The sequence below is a fragment of the Neolamprologus multifasciatus genome, chromosome 11 (genome assembly GCF_963576455.1).
Source record: "Neolamprologus multifasciatus chromosome 11, fNeoMul1.2, whole genome shotgun sequence".
Lineage (NCBI taxonomy): Eukaryota > Metazoa > Chordata > Actinopteri > Cichliformes > Cichlidae > Neolamprologus > Neolamprologus multifasciatus.
Genome location: NC_140449.1, coordinates 27,076,347 through 27,094,461, shown reverse-complemented (window position 1 = coordinate 27,094,461; position 18,115 = coordinate 27,076,347). Strand labels below are relative to the sequence as shown.

At 39.6% G+C, this 18,115-nt stretch overlaps 1 long non-coding RNA gene across 2 annotated transcripts; it reads right to left on the bottom strand.

The window, feature by feature from the left end:
* Window positions 1–7,797: 7,797 nt before the first annotated feature.
* LOC146508659 (uncharacterized) lies at window positions 7,798–13,956 on the bottom strand. Of its 2 annotated transcripts, none has more exons than XR_014876932.1 (3): window positions 12,973–13,956; window positions 8,737–8,828; window positions 7,798–8,557 (listed from the first exon to the last, which is right to left on the bottom strand). It is a non-coding gene; the product is annotated as an uncharacterized LOC146508659 (long non-coding RNA). The 2 variants fall into 2 exon arrangements; XR_014876931.1 differs by having other exon boundaries at window positions 7,799–8,533; window positions 12,973–13,758.
* Window positions 13,957–18,115: the final 4,159 nt, after the last annotated feature.

Here is an 18,115-nt window from a genome sequence, read left to right as displayed (position 1 = left end):
TCCAGAGAGCTTAGGTAATTTGACAGATCATGCCACTCAGGCTGGTGATGCTTGCAGCTCTCCCTTGCTATGGATTGTTTCCCCAAGCTTGTTTGGCCAGGCTGGCATGCCGACATAAGATGAATAGCGGCTCCTTCGCCCGGCCTGTCTGTCTCTGATCTGTCCTCGCTGCTCCAAGGTCAGCCAGCCGCAGAGTTGTGGAGAATAGGAATGTGGGCCTGGGTGGGCTGTTTGGCTGGCAGGCTGAGTGGAGAGAGAGGGATGGGGGCAGAAGCACCAGCAGAGGTGAGAGGAAGGTATGTGTGTGTGTATTAAAGGGAGAAGATAGATTTCAGGGATGCTACAAGGAAGGCACATGACTTGGGTGTGAGCAGGTCTGCAGGTGCCCTGTCTTTGCCCTGTGTGTGCTTTTCTATTTTTGTGTGTGCAAAGAAAGAAAAGCGGTGAGAAATACATCAAACACCATCAGCATGCTGCTGTGATGGAGCCTGCATTCAGTTTGCTTGGCCACCTGCAGTTAAGTGCATTGGTCTTGCTTTGGTTTCCGCAGCCTCTTGGAATGGAAATCACCACAACTTCTTCTGTTTACCCAATGCTGCTGTTAGATGAGAAATCATCAGCCCTAATAGATAATCTGCAGGAAGAGATACAGGCTGTATTTCAGTCAGAAACACTTACTTACAAAAAAACTGAAATGGTTATGTAATTTTGTTGTTGGAAACCAGCTCAAGGTTTTGAGGATGCTCTTGATGAATATGAGCAAAAAAGATTAATGAAGGAGAGAGCCGATCAGCTAATAAAAACATTCACTAACATATTATCAAACAAACAAAATGCAATTTATGAAACGGTTTTCAGCTGTTGAGTGTTATATTAGGTGACTAAAACTGATTAAAGGGTTAAAGGAAAGCTAACCCAACACATGCTGCTAAGATATGATCTGGATCTTGAAAGTACGTGATGCATGTCTAATCACCAAAGTGACATCTTTTCTTTTTTTTTTCTTTTTTTTTTCTTTTTTTTACCTGGTCCTCACTGAAGCAAGGGAAAGAAAAAAAAATGCAGGGTTGTGATGAATTGGATGTAAAGGAAAGCTTGAAATTTGGGAGACATGTAACTTATAGGTGTTTGAGCACAGGCCTCTTCTGAGCCATAAAACGTATCATTTTCAAACCAGATGCTCAAATAAACCAGAACACAATGCAATGCTGTGGTATGGAGGTCATTTTTGGATGTGTGCTTTGTTTTCCTGTGCTACCTGAGATCAAATTCTTTTTTTTTCCCAGATTGTGACAAATTTGCTTTTGGCTATTGCTGTTACTCTTTACACCCACTTGTTCAGATGTGGGTTTTATGTACAGTGTGTATCTCTGGCTCTAGTACCTTTCTGTTTGCATACCTGACCTGAGGGGTGTGTGTATGTGTGTGCGTGCATGTGTGTACATGTGTGTCTGAGTGAGTATGTGAGCCTCATGAGTGTACTGTATAAATGTCACGAGATCATCTCTTTGTGGATGCGGCTGAGTAAGTATAGCTCAGAAAAATCAATTTTGTGGCCCATAGGGGAAACATAAAACCACATTTTTTCATCATTTCAAGGCATGTTAGATAAGCTTTAGTTTTAAAGCGTGGCCCCTAAATCATGTGGCCATTTTTTTTAGAATAACGCTGCTGATATAAAAAATAAAAATCCATGTACACTGCATTTTTTAGATTTTGAGCAGGTGACTGCTAAGTTAATTTTGGAAATTTGACAGATGGTGCCACTCCTGTCGCTCCTCCCAGCTACTTTAATTCACTTTCCTTTTACATATGTCATATGATTTGTGTTGGGATGCTGTATTTATAGCAAACAATCTCTTGCTTGGGGACATGTGTTTCGAGTGGCCTCTTGAGCTTTCCAACATCCAGTAATGATGTTTTTCTGATGTGCAGTCCAACATAGAGCCTCCTTATTTCATCAGCCTACACATCACCCCTGTGCCTTTCACTTTTGCTCTTAACTTATTTCCCTCTCCTCTCTCTTCCACCATGCCCGCACCCCCTTGTTCAATCTCTGCACTGTCTGTTTGTGGCGCTCGTCTCTCCTTCAGTCATTGATCATGGTGGCAATAGTGTCGTGTTTGCTGGTCTGGAAATGTGTGGCTCAGCAGGGAAGGAAAGGAGATCAAACACTTTAATTACAGCAGACTTGTAGGTGGTGCCAGCTACAGGCAGCAGTCATGTAACAAGGACAGGTAGAACGCCTGGGAAAACACGGCAGCATTGGAGCAAATACCTCCTTAATCCAGATGCACTCACTCTCGCGCCTGCACACATACATTGACAAACATCATAAATACCTTGCCATTCTTGTGCTCATATATCGTGCTGACATTGATGTGCCCTGAATATGTATCAAATATGAATGCTAGTGAAAGCTCTGCTGAACATATTTATAGGAGAGGGGATCAGTCACTCATGTGTGCAAACACCGCAAGTGCATTAGCATACATCAAGAGTCAAAAACCAGCATGTGCATAGCGTACAATGCATAAACATTCATGCAGTTCATCCATAGCTCACTTACTAATCAAACTAACAAGCTTCATTAGCCAGTCTTCCACTAAAGATTCATCATCCTGTAAGACCTAAAAACCTATTGTCATCCAGCTTTTATCGCACCGCTGATTCATTTGTACAACCTGCGTCGATTCTGCAGAGAACTACATAGAACGGAGAGAAAGCCTGACACACACTGGCACTGTGATTGATGTCCTGTCTCGCTCATCCCAATGCTGATTCAGAGCTCCAGGCACTGTGGGAACCAACTCTCTACTTGACTGGTTTTTATTCCTACCAGGTAGTGCCTCGCTGTCACTCAGGACCCAGTCATGACTGCACACGGTGTCAACCAGCTGATCGGGCGGGTTGAGACACCAGGACCTGTCAGTAATACAGTGCTTTGAAGACAGGCTCAAATGGTTGAATGAGGTCAAGAGATCGGGCTATGTGACCTAAAGGTTAAGAAATCAATATGGAATTGTAATCAGCTTTGGCAATGTGGTAACAGAGTGGGAGAGAGGAATAAGTGAGAGACTGATGAAATATAACAGATAGGATCAAGGAATAGGTAAATCATGAGAAGTCAACGGAGAAAGAGCGAGATAAAGAATGGGCACTCTAATTAAGATAGCTACACAAAGCCTTTTGCTGTTAGGATTAGGTTATAATTGTTTGGGCTGCTTTGTGGGTGTCTGCCATAGAAAGCAAATTAACTCAATACTGATTTTAGTTCAGCCTGAGCAAAGTGTTTTCATTTTTCCTTGTGAAAAAACAGAAGTGCAATAAAACAAGTTGGCACAATGTAATCAAGGAGCCCAATCCTGTGTTATTGTTTGTGAACATAATTGATATTTGAATTCAGATTCTCCACATATGTATTGCCCCTGACAAAGACATTGAGGACAAATTTAGAAAGATGTGTGAAATAATACATGACAACTGACGGTTGTAATAATTTTGGTGTTTCATCATTTCACATTCTGCAGTATTACTTTTTATCTGCTTAAATGTAGTGTTTCAACCATTCCCACATAGACTGCCAAACACATATCAGCTTTATGGTTGTTTGGTCTGGCTTGCACCACAGAAATTGATTTTTTTTTTTCATAAAGAAGCGAGGTCTTTGATATGGAGCATCAATTTTTCAGAAGTGTTTTTCTTTGATAAACAAGGGCCTTTTCCTCACCGGCTGAACACAGGCGCAGGTTTGGACCTAACCCAATGCAGGCTGGAGCGAGTGCAGTCAAAGAAATTATGGAGAAAATAGAGAGAGTGAGACAGAAAGATGGAGGAAGGGGGGTCTTGGAGGGGAACAGCTGAAGATGGAGGCAGCAGCGATGAAGAGTAGAGAATAAATATTTATTTCCTGTAATGTTTTTGCATGACAGATTCTATATTATATTTCAATGTGGTGCTGCACCTCAACCATGAGAAATGTGCTGGCAATGAATTGCACATGCCAATAAAGCACATTGGGGGATTTGGAAAGAAAGAGGAAGGATAAACAGATAGTAGAGCTGTGCAAGAGGGAGGAAGCTGTAAAAGATAAGTGAGAGAGGAAGCGAAGGAATAGGAAAGAAAGAAGAAAATAACTGATATGAAAGGAGGAGCCGAGGGAGGTGATACAAACAAAGCGCCGACATCAGAAATTGACATCACGGGCACGGCAAATGGGACAACGTACATCAAGCAGATCACGATAGTGTACACAGGGAAAGATGGCAAAAGAATGAAAGAGAGATTTGTGGCCTGCGGAGTGAAGGGCATGAAATGAATTGATCCAGGGACCCACTGGAGTGTGCCCTGGAGGATATGTGCGGTTGGGTCATGGAGAGGAGTGGGCTGTGGGAGCAGGGATGGTTTGGGGCTCTATAGAGCCAGCTAAAAGAAAGAAGAAGGAACAGACAAGGCCCATTAACTCAGGAATAATAAGATCACCCAGGGAGGGGTGGCAGTTTACATCTGCACTGACATGGGAGGGGAATAAGGAGGTTTTAAATGGGAATCTGTAAAATCTTCTGTTTTCTGTATTTATGCCGTATTGCTTTTGGTGAGCTGCACAGTTTTGCACCATACTTACACCAACTTTAAGACACAATCTAGAGTTTTTTCTTAATATATGTAATTATAACAATATTTACTTTACACTTTGAACCATGCTTAACAACTAAACTACAGAAATATATATAAAGAAAGAGAGGGCAGAAAGATTTTTAACAGCATCTCATCATGTGAAACTAAGGATTGTTGGAATATTTTGCCATTGTTGGGAATTGTGTTCATTCATTATGGTTTAATGACATTATTTAGCATCGTAATGTTGGTCGGCTGGCGAAAAAAAAAAACATATGGAAAACCGGAAATAAATGTATGGAAACTACATGTGCAAATTTCAGGAAGAGTATGCAAATACTCATATAGAACTGTAGTGGCCATGATTTTCACACCAGCAAATTTTAACAGCATAGCCAAACCTGTACAGTTTAACAAACTTATGTGCTTTATCAACAATTAAAAGAAATTATCATATACAATCTTTAAAAACTACATTACAGTAAAGACATAAAACCAGCCATGTGGGGCCACAAACCAGAGTATTCCTGTGGTAGGTACTTCAACAATTGGGAGGAACATAGGGTTACGTAAAAGAGTGGAGGAAAATGTACACTGCTGGATTTATCCTCTAGAAAAGTTGCCATCTGAAGGAGAGAAGAGAGTGCAAGGTGGTGTCAGGGGAGAGTATAGCAAGGCAGTATCAAACGCTAGTCTGTAGGATGACTTTGGAAATCAAGAAGGAAGAGGGTGAAGGCAGAGGCAAGGATTTAGTGGTAAAAGTTGAAGAAGAAGAACAACGTTGTGCTGAATTCAGAGAAGAGTTGAGAAAGACTGTGTGGTGGGGAAGAGTTACCAGACAACTGCGAAGGTACAGCTGTACTGCTGAGGGTAACTGCCAAGAAGGCGTTTGGTGCCTTTGGAAAAAGACAAGAAGAGTCAGGGGTGAAATGAGAAAATACAGGAAAGTATTCAAAGGAAGAGGTTAACAGGAAGCCCCGGGGCAGACTCAGGAGCTGGCCTGGGAACGCCTTAGTGTTCCCACAGACAAGTGGAGGAGGGGAGAGGGAGGTCTGGTTTTGTCTTTTTAGGCTGCTTTTTTTGTTGATTTTTGTTTAAATATCTGTAAATCAGTTTGTAAAAACATACATTTAGATGCAAAGTGTGGGGTTTTTTTTGTTTGTTTGTTTTTTACATCGACATCATATATTTTATCTGTCTGTATTTTACATATAGCTGGGACCTTACACCAGATTGTGTTCACTCATCAACAATTAATAGAACATAACATTTGTGTGCAGTTATCAGTTGGTAATAGGTTCTCTAGTGTGTGAGATAAACTGTGAGTAATAACACATACTTTTGTATTTTTACATAATTATATTAACATAATATTGCCAGAGTTTAGCGATTTAAGACGTTGGCTGGTTCCTAGCTTCAGACTTTTAATGCAGACAGAAAATATGTGGATGGTACACCACAAGGAGCACATGTTTCAAACTGAGTTACAAATGTGATAATGAATGAATAAGAAGAAATAATGAAATATATAACAAAGACAGACTGGAATAGGGGAAAAATCCAATTCACAAAAGATTAATTTAACTGGGGTGTATCAAGTGGTTTGTAATAATTGCAGTGCTCGATTTTAGTTTAATCCACAGGGAATTTGTCACGTCTACTCTTTCAATATTCCTTGTGCCAGGAAAAGTGGTGGCAAATGGTGGTGAAATCAATGAAGGCATTTGTGTTTTGCTGAATCAGACAGATGTGAACCTGCAGAAGCCTGCATTCAGACTTACAGTTAAAGAGAAGGAGTTATAACTGTGGCGTTATCGCCAGTATACGATAACTACAGTTTTAGATTCCTTTTAGCCACTTCTACTTACTGTTTTAGTTTGCTGTTCTATATTGTTGAGTCACTTCTGACTCAAAAACTCCATGTTTAACTGTGGGCAGCCACATTCATGCACACACAATCTGATTGTAGGCTTCCTGCCCAGTGTGAAATGATGGCAAGCCAAATTATTTGAGTGGCTAGTGAACACATCCGAACACCCAGGAAGCCAGAGGGAGGCAGCTGTTTTACTGAGGAGTTGGCTGACTAAAGTGTGGCAAAAGTGCCAGTGAATATTGGACTTCATTCAACAGGTGGTGAGAAAGAGAGATCCAACTGAACGCTTATGTTGCTCTGTTTCTTCTGTATGTGTAAGCAATACTTGCTAAATGTTTTATAACACATTAACACTTTGATAAATGAACTCTTTATGAGAAATGTTGCTCTGAGCTTGATTTAGAGTCTGATTTCTGTGTACTACCCATCAAACTAATTTGCACACCATTAATTTTGCCATCCAAGTTGAAGGTGTCCAACAAAATGCACTGATTAGAACGTAATAGTAATAACAAGGACAAACTCAGTCCAAAGCCTTTGCAGTTTGTTCACATTGCAGCCTTGCACTATATATGCACATGAGTTTGCCCATGCACTTAAATGCCGTACAACACTGAGAGGAAGCATTGATGTGTGACAGACTTGCCTGATGGCTGGCAATGTGCTTTGCAGGCCATATCAATGGAAGTGTCTTCCTTGCTTCCCCTAAATGCACTCAGACAGTGACAAAGACAGAGGCTGCAGTCTGAATCACTGAAATGGACAGCCTTAGGACGCTGAGTGAAAGTCAGACAGTTTAGCGGAAAGTAGTTAGAGACTGAAGCCCAGTCTCCCGGATCCTGGTGAAACAGGTGAGTGTTGCAGAAGCTGACATATGCCAAGGTGGAGGGATAAGACCTCCTGGCTTCAATGTCATCTGTCGCCATTAGAAAATATGTGCCCATGTGGTCAAAAGAAAGAAAAATTATAGAAAAAGGGCAGAAAAAAGGGCAGAAATCCTAGGGAAGAAGGAAATGCAACTCTGTATTCAGAAAGATAGGCTGGTATATTTCATAATCCAGAGCTGACAATCTAAACTATCAGTAGTACTCAACATAAAAGTGAAAACTTACTTAAAAATCCAGCTTGACATTTAAAATTGGCTTTATAGCTGCGGATGTTGGATCTATTTATCAGAAAATCTAAAGAGACTCAATGTTATTTAATTTCAAAGTCTTAAAAGGTCTCAACCACTGTGCAGTGTCAAGGTACATTATTGTGAGGTCAAGCTGACACAATATATATATATATATATATATATATATATATATATATATATATATTTGATAGAAATGCTGCCTATTCCTTCCCTACCAAGATTAAAAAGAAGCCATGCATTAAAGAAGCTTGATTCATTAGACATTTGTACTAACAAAGACAGATATTTTTACCAGACTGCAGTTATATTTAATATAACCAATTCTCTATGTTCTTTCAACTCTGCTTTTTTGGTACACTCTCACTGCTGTGATATAAATTTCAGATGGTGCACTCAACTGTAGTCTAAAAACAACTGGCCCTTATCTGCCCACTATCAAATGTCCAGCAAACACGATTAGGAACTGGCAGGTGAATATAGCGATGCATTCAGCAGCTAAGTGGCTAGGTATTTCCCTCAGCACCTGGTGGCAACCAAAACCAGGAGTAAATGAGAACTATTACTTCATGCTCACGAGACCTCTGTATCAAATTATAAATATTGTTGTGTTCAAAGGTTGTTTTCCTGTCCCCAAATGTCCCCAGAATCAGTTCAATAAGGACAGATCATTCGAAAAAATTGGACATGATTTATAGAAGAACAGAGTTTGAGTAAAAAGTTGTTTGGTGATTACGCCAAGTTACACAGCAGAGTGGAGTCCAAAGTGGTAGAAGTAGGTCAGGGCCCCCCGGAATCTCGACACTGGTTGTAGCGGAAGAAATGTGGCAGGTGGAGACTTGGATGAGGGTCTCTAACTGGCCAGAATGAGCTGGAGGCGGGAAGGATGCAGGTTGCACGAATGAGACCTGACAGGGGGAATGACACTGCCTCTGAGGTGTGGAAAATGCAATTAGAAAGACAGTAACGATAGCTGGTAAGTTGGTGGGAATTGCATTACCAAGCTTAGAAAACATTTATAGGGACCAGGCAAATAACATTGTGAGTGATTTGAGACACCCATTTGCCTCCTCCTTTGAATTTCTACCATCTGCACAGTGCTATTGCTCACCAAAAACAGGTCCAAATGGTCTTTTATTCCTCAAGCCATCAAACTTCTGAACACGAGCAACACATACGCTGGCAAGCTGGCCAAAATCGTCCCTAAAATACAAGGAGAGTGAAAGCCGCAGTACATCATGTGCTTTATGTTTTTTGTTGATTCATTTTTTTTGTCCTGTCCTGTCCATGTAGCAACCAGAATTCTTGCCTGAAGGCCAAAAAATTCCCAACAGATTAACTTTTCCAAGTGGACCATTTTGGTATTTGCTATAATGGTCCACTTGATAGTTATTAGATCTTTATTAGGAGTTTTTTGTTTTGGGTTTTTACAATTACAGCGGACAAGACTGGGAGATGGAAAAGAAAAGAATAATGAAAGAGAAGTTGGAGAGAAAGTTAACAGAAGGGGAGGGAGAGGGAAAATGGAGAAGAAGATGGATAGAGAGAGAAGCAAGAAAAAAAAAGCAGAATCTGCATCAATACGTGCTGAAAAACAACAACAACAACAACAACAACAACAACAACAACACAGCTGACAAACCACAGCAACAACCAACATATGCATAAATTATAGTAAATAATAAATATTAAATGTTCCTGAACAGAACACTTGTTTTACTCATTTAGTGAGTGAATGAGCCTCAGTAATTTGGCATTGTAACAGATGAGGTTCCTCTTGCTAAACACTTTGGCCAGCATAGACTATGAAAAATTCTGTTTCTTCTATAGTAGATTAACAAGGAATGGCTTAACCATGATGGAGAGGAGACAGCAGCCTTGACCATGTTCGGTCTAATAAAACAGGCAAGTTGAGCAGGTGCAGGGTCACCAGCACTTTCAGGTTAGCATCTATGAGAATGTTTGAATCTAGCAAATGTTGACAGTTAACCACGTCACCCAATGCTCAAGCCTTTTTAATTCAGTTCATTTTTTGCTATTGTTACATTTTAATACACTTTTTAAAAAATTCATTTGTAAATCAGTGTTTCTGAGCTCATGAGCAACAATTTTTTTTTCAGGACAGCCGCTATAATCGTATGATTTATAGGATATGATGCTGGACATTAAACAGAATATAAAGCACTTAAAATTAGATTGTTCTTAAACATATACTGAAGCAGTAATGCTAATCCATTTAACACCGATTTAAGTCTTCAGCCAGGATGGAGTGCAGAAAGGTGAAGACGTCCTGGTGGGGTACTGACAGGCAGCACAACGGGGGTCGTTTCTGCTTGCCTTTGTGTAAAAGTCACTGCACGCCACTGACATGGTGTATACAAATGTGTAATGATTTCTGCTGTAATCAAATTTCTTGACAGGAACAAATAAATTGATCTAGCTATCATTAGAAACACATGAAACAGAGACTGATTGGTTCACAGAACGCGGGCCAGAAAATGATTGGGCCAGAGTGATGACGACAGAATTATGTTGTTATTATTGTAGATAAGGGTAAAGAGTTAGACTTCTGCTAATTAAATCAAAATGTATTTCAACATTTGGTAGATTAAAAATATTCCACAGATTACAGAACAAGCTTAGCTTCAACTTTACAGATGCAATAAGTAAACTTTTTTTGTCTGTTTTTCCATCCTTCGGGGGCCTATGCAACGTTCTTCAGTGGCTTACAGATTTTTTCTAAATCTAAAATATTCTGTCATCACCAAAGACTTCCCTTGCAGAGCCTGAAATAAAGCTGGATGAGAAAAAGAAAAAGTTCATTCAGCAGAGCCGAACTTCAAGAAATCACACACACTCGAGCACATAGGCACTATACTTTATCATTCAAGTAATGCAAGCAATTTCTCATTTTATTTGTACTCCCCCCCCCAACCCCCTTTTGATGACAAGCTGCAAAGCCAGGCCCTTACATGACACACTTTCTTTTTGAGCCTATAACACCTTATAACCCCTCTTGAGTTCCAATTTATTATCAGGCAGCCGAATGAATAGTAGTTGAGGGACTTACAACCTATGATGTTCCCTTTCTTCCTTTTGTAGTCAAGGTAAAAAGGACACAGCTCAGCAATAAAGCCGTAAAGCTAATCACAGCTCAATGTGTGCCCAGCATGCATTTAATACTTTAATACATTTACTGCGCAATCTACATTGTGCCTCTACCAATCCATGCACTTTTATAGGTGGACTTAATAATTAAAACAAATTTGAGGACGTTGTTCTTTAGTATAACACAATTTAATTTACTGACTAGAATTTCCAATTAACTTCACCCACATCAAAACAAAATGTTTAATAATTTGTGAATTAAATAACATGTTTGGTCCTCTTTTCTTTTATACCACAATATGTATCTGTTTGGAGAGTTTGGCCTGTCAAAAATGCTACTTAATCCGCCTCCCTCTCGATTTAGTAAAGACCTTGCTTCACCTCCATCACTGCACTGTGAAACATTTTGTTCTGAATACAGAGCCTTCTGCTTCTGCCCAGTGTCTGCCTATTTTTCTTTTTTCATTTACTTCTTTTCTTCTCTTTTGCCGCAGGGCACAGCATGTCATTGTGCATAGCCGGTATTGCTGACAGAGTGTGACGTTTAGGTGAGAATGCACAATGGCCTTGCAGGTCACTTTTATTCATTATCAAACTTAGATCACAGTGAAATATTCAGCACAGCTCTTAATACGCGTCACCTGCATTGTCACTGTCGAGGTTGAGTCAAATCTCCCGAGTGTAATATCTGCCAATAGCCAGATGAGCTGATCACTTATTCTGAAATTACTTTCCACCTTCCCCAGAGCTCTCCTGTTGTGCTGTTGAAATTATCTCTCTGGGTTCTAATATGCTGCTTTCAGAGGTAATCTAACAACATTACAATGTTAAATTGCTTTTGCTTAAGACTTGTGGAAGTGGTCACTATAATAAATCATTTTCTTTATGCAATGAAGTCAAATGGATGCTTTTGTTGTTAGCGCAGTTACTTTACAAGGTGCAGGTGTTTGCTTTGACTTATTTATTCCGTATGAATATATGAAATGTAATCACTCAAAATAAATATTCTGTTTGTTGACAGCCACTGCGTCTCCTACATTAATATTCTCGAATGTGACAAAATTTAGATCCAAATAGTCAACAATTTGATTGGTGCAAAAATTCAGTGGGCGTGGCTTTTCACCGTGCTGGGTTAGGTGGCAGTTTTAGTGGTTTAGCTAAATCCTATTAATTATTTTGCTCATCTCATGGATTATATTGGAGCAATACACACACACACACACACACACACATATATACATATATATATACATATACATATATATATATATACATACATACATATATATACATACACATACACATATATATTTGTATATATATATATATATATATGTTTTCTCCTATTGATGTGTGTGCAGTGCAGCAGGAGGCTTGGTTACAAATGTTACAAATGAAGGATACTAATGTGTATGCTCTACAGGCCTTAAATTGAAGAGTCCAGCATCCGGTATTCATTTCTGCATAATACATTAATAATGAGTCCTTGCAGGCAGTGAGGGTGATGGTGTTAGCTTTTGGTTAGACCAATCTATAATGTAGGCACGCCTTTTATTATTCTGATTTGATCTGAATCACTAGGTGTGTGAGCGCTGAGAATGACTCAGGAGGTTTTGAAATAACAAAAATGAATAGGCCTAATAATGCTATACATGAGATGATTAAGTTTAGATGTTATTAAATACAAACTGTAATTTAGGCTGATGATAAGCATTTGAGTTTATTTTAAATCCATGTGATTTGAAATTTTATTGTTTTTAAGAATCTATTCTGTACACATGTACTTTTGAATATAAGAATATGAAGGACGGATGTGACCACCGTGACATTTGTGATCTTTAAAACTTTTCAGTTGACAGACCATATTTAAATGAGAGGATTGAATGCTAAGTTATCAACTATTACTATCAAGTCTGGTTAGCAAGCTGCAGCTATTAAGTGTATTATGAGTACAACGCAGACTATTAAAATTTCATTTTCACACACCAAAACATGACCACAGACTTCTTTGTGAGAGTATACTTCACAGCAAGTTGCATTACTTCCATTAAAAAGCCATCAGCGCCACAAACACAGTGGAGAGGTCCAGCTCAATTACTTAAATTAGAGGACTTAGAGCTCAGCAGACAGCTGTTGGCTACATTTACTTGTGTCGGCACACCTGACATTTTAACACACCTAACTATAAACCTTGAAAAATTCCAAATATAGGGATTTAAACAAAAAAAAAATAACTCACCCACTGTACATTTGTTGTGAAGGGCCAAACCAGCTATAGATGAAGTTGTTCCCTGGAGTTGGACTTTTTAGAGGCAGTATCAAATCATCATTTCTTGTTGAATTGTTGCTTTTGGGACTTCTGCACTGGCTTCATATTCATTCATCCAGCCATCCATTACTGTCTGCCACTGGTCTATCTGTGTTTTGATCTTTTGTGTTGGAAGTGCAGAAGCTCTCCACCCCTTTAGGGGTGGAATTGGAGCCTTTTCCACTCCCTGGCTGCACCACCTGTGCCTCATCAGTTTAATCAGCTGCAGTGCAATGGGACCAGCTCAGCCACTCAGACCTTGTCAAATTATCACTTAACTCATTGTGCTAAACAGGCCAGTCTCTTTGCTGATCCTTTATTAATAATTTCCTTTGAGAACAAACAATGTGTTCATTATCTCTAGTGTCTGCCTCTGCCGGTGGTTTAGCCATCATACTCACCTTTCTCCACAGAACGTTGGTTATCTCTCTTTCCTTAACCAATCGGACACTCAACTGCATCCTTCACTGATCGTCCTCCTCAAACTAACACCTGCCTGCTCACTCTCTGATGGCTCCTTCTTTCTCACCGATGACAGTACTCCTCGCTGGCGCACTGGCGATGCACTTTGCCCGGTGCAGTGGAAACCGTTATTGCGTGCCGCAAGCAATCGACCCTTATCCCCTCTCCACCATAAGACTAATGTTTGTGTGTTTGTGTGTGTGTGAACCACAAGGACCACACTGCTGTCCTTGTGCAGTTCTTGCGCTTGAGTCCATTAGCCTCCGGTTTAGCCGGTCATGACACCATCCATCCATCTTCTTCCGCTTATCTATGACCTACCCCAGCTGTCATAGAGCGCGAGATAAGGTAGACTCTGGACAGGTCGACAGTCTATTGCAGGGCTAACACAGGGAGATAGACAACCACTCATACTCGTAGCCAACCAAATGCCTTCTTACTGTACCAGAGAGAAGCCACACAGACGCAAGGACAACATTGACCCCATATTGCTAATATGAGGAATTTGGAGATATAATAACTAAATTTGTTTAATTCAGTTTGATTTATTTTACAGTTGCATTAAGACAACTGAAAAGAGCCACATTTTGTGAACAGCCTTTGACCTCTGATGGGTGAGTATGTCTGATGAATGAATAATAAGCACACCCTAACTGGTCAGATGTCTTTTTGAGTTTGCCTTTGAACTCATTTGTGTAACAATAGCTAGAAGATATGTTCCTGCTTTATGACTTCTGTATTTCAAACCTATAATTACTTGATATCTTTTTCTCTTGTGTATGAAAACGTTGCCTGTGATTCTATAGTTTGTGGTTCAAGTCAGACCCTAACTTGTATCAGATCCCTTGTGACCTCATATTAATTTGAACTCCTTCCTAAAGTTACTTACAGCTAGTTAAAAATACTTATTATAAAAAAAAGAAACTAAAATATTTATTCAGCTGACAGTTAGATTGTGTAACTGGACACCATAGTCGAGCTAATTTTGCCACATGGATGTTAATGAGTTAAACATATTTTTCTCTGGCAGTAAATTATAAGGGTTCAAGATTGTGTGACTCACAAACCATTTGGAGCAAACTGAAGCCACACTCTTAGTCAGAAATATGAGGAGACTGAGTTCAGCAGGGAAATGCATCCTACTTGGATGGAAGACCAGCAGTGCATCTTGAAGCTAAGCTTTTGGAAGCAGCCACCCAGAAGTGGTGCCTGAAGCTAGAATTATACTGCTCCACTCTCAGAGTCAATCTTTGCTGTGGGGAAATTGGCACTTTTGGCCTCCTTAAGCAGGCTCAGCATCCAACACCTGCTGCAGTCTTGGGTTACAGGTGCATTTCTGTCCCTTTAGGGCACTATTTAGCAGCTCAGCCCATCTTCCTAAGACAGGAATGATGCAAACTCATGTCAAATGTTATCTGATAGACAACAGAATCCATATCATGAGAATAGTGATTATTTGAAAATGCATTTGACATGTACAAGCATGCAAGCTCTTGGGAATATAATGAGCTATTTTGCATATAAAATACTTTTTGTCACCCACATTTTTCATTTAGTGTATCCTGGGAGTATATCCCCATTTGAATTTTGTGATTTTTATCACAACGCAATCAGCAGAGCAATGTGCTTATGCAACTGCCTTAAAAAAAAAAACATGTCTATCTGGAAAACCTTGAGAGAAATGTTTTTCTCAAGGCAGCTTTTTCATTGCCTTCACAGTGAGAAACCTTTCACAGCAAGCCTTAAATGCTTGGGCCTGAACATGAGGGCCATCACTCACTGACGCCTTCTGCCAAAGCCACTTTCTACCGATGAAGCTTGGCACATCTTCTTTTTTTAAAAAAGTCAAATTCTAAGCAGTGTTTTTAGAGTGTCAAGACCTCGTGTCACGTCAGTTCAAAGACAAAGGACCAGAGGAGTCCCGGAGAATCAGATTCTCCACTTTTATTCTGTCAATCACAAGACAGCGTAGCAAGCATTTCTGCTGTGGAAGGATTTTTTGAAGGCACTGGAGGGAAAAAAAGGGGACACAGAACGAGATCAGTGAACACTTCTCCACTTTCCCAGGGAGGACTTCTCCAAAGGTCACAGTGCCCATTCACACACCAATTTACATTGAGTAGCACTCTCCACAGTTCTTCTGCGCCAAGAGTTTTGCCCAGAAAGCCCGCCATAAATCAGTCATGGACTGAATCCAGCATCAAGTAAAATCTAAAATCTCTTCTTCCATATAGACAGTAGCTACAAAGGAAGCTTTTTTTTCTTGAGATATTTCTTTGTGATGTTAGATATTGTTTGGTTTTGCTTCCCTAAGTTTAGTTTGCAATTGATGTAGATCAAAGCAAAGAACATTTCACAAAGAATCAGACTGTGAATCCCAGCGGTCACTTGAAAGCACTGACAAAATCAGTAAATAAAGAGTGATGATAAATTCTCCTGACATTTATTCAGTTAATCTGTGTTTGAACATTGTTGAGCTGTTTGTAGGATTAATATATCACTGCACGCTTGTCTTAATTGAGGTAAAGTGAACAATTATTATGATGATCAAGTCAGAGTTAACCCTCTATTTTGCTTTTACTTTGTTGCTCTGCAACTTCAGTTGTTTTCCCAGGACACCAGATATTAGACTTGCATGTGCATCTCAGCCAGCTGAATATATGCATACTACAACACATGCAAGCCCATGAATATGAAAACTAAGCACACCAGGTGGTGAGAGCCTAACAGCGATGTATGATTTTTCTTAGTATATATGTAACAAATGTGTAGTCATGTGGAACTTGGCACCAGAGCAACTGCTTCAGCATCACCACATAGACAAGCAGCATACAGAAAAGCCATTATCGCCTGTCATCACTCTCATAGTTATTGTTTAGACGTTTTTGTTGCCAATCCAGAAGGTGTGTTATCTCGCTGTGATAAACAGAAAACAACATGTAGTACACTTCAACCTTTTCAAGTGAATAAGTCAGTGAAGAGTTTCTGCGAAGTTATTAAATGCTATCCTTGAAAATGTTTGTAGAATGAAGTTGATATTGTGAAAAGTGGATGTTTTTCCAACTCCAATCAAGTCATTGTTAGTACTCATTAAGTACCTTAGTACTTATTTAGTGCCTTATTAAGTAGTTTTGTTCTCCAAACCTAATCAAAAGACTGACATTGTGAAACATTAATTTTAAAATCAGGTGTCAAAGTCATGTCACTGTCATTATACTGATTAGTTGTGGTAGAGGTTTTAGTCTAACTAGAGCTATAGAAGTAATATCAACTGATAATAGCTATTAATGTCAGGTATTATTCAAAATATGACACAAAAAGCTATAGGCGGATACAGTTAGCAATTTATGAGATTATTTAATAGGAAAAGAACAAATACATGTGTTATCACAAGTTCAAATACTTTTATGTATGTAGACAGAGAGTAGCAATATACTTATGTCACTTCTAATGTAAAAATCACAGACAAGCTATAAATGCCCATATAACATGTCTTTCTTGTCCTGCTCTCTCCCTCTTCCCTTTCCACCTCATCCTCTTCCTCCTCTTCTCAAGCCTCACTTCCTGAGCTGAAGTCAGGGCTCTGACACATGAAAACGTGTATAAACATTTTTATTTATTCTTGATATTATTGCAGTTACTTACTGTCAGCAGATTAGACACGCGACTCTCCCGCCTCCCATCAGCAAGCTAGCTACAGAACAACAGTTGATAATAAGCTAACTCATGCCGAGCAATGTAAGGCTTGAGTATCCTATAAAATCACATTTTTCCTCTAATAAACAGTTCAATTACATTCGCACATCATATGAGTTTATTTGCTAACCATCCAAGTCCAGCAATTTTAGATCTACTCTGAAGAAAGTTTGACTAATGCTGACTAACAGCAGCTAACAGCGGCAAAAATAACAGCACTTACTGACAGACAGCCGCCTCCAGAGTTAATGGACATCGACACCAGACATATTGCTAAGGTAAATGGCAGGCTGACAGTATACACTCACTACAGATGAATGGTCTCCATAACTAGGATAATACACTTGATTTAGGAAGGGTAAAGTCGGCTGGTTTCAGTCATTATGCAAATGTACCGTTTATAAGATTGGGGAAACCTGCAGTCAGCTGAGACTGAAGAAGTCACTTGACAGTGGGAGTGACGAAACGTTTCTCCCACTGAAAACGCTACGTCCAGATGAACACAATCAACTTTTGGAGATTTACTTACCTGGATGATTGAGCATGCATCAAGACATAATCCAGTAGATTGAAGTATGCAATGTATTGATATCTAGTATTGACATTTTACACATCATACCTTTAATAAATCATCTTATACATCCTGATTCTGATTAATATGATGAACTGACAAAAAAATACATAACTAATCTAAACTAAAGACAAACTGTGAGAGCAGGAACACAAAGCAGAGACCCGGGAGAACACAGGAGGTAGACTCAGGAAGGCGAGCAGACAATCTGACAAAGACAGAGTGAAAGACAAAACTAAAGGCTTTTCTCATATCTCTAATTTGTGCCTTATTGTCTCCTCTGTCCTCTGTCCTGTGACCCAGAAATCAATCTCAGTGTGCCATGCTGAAGAGTGTCTCAGTGAT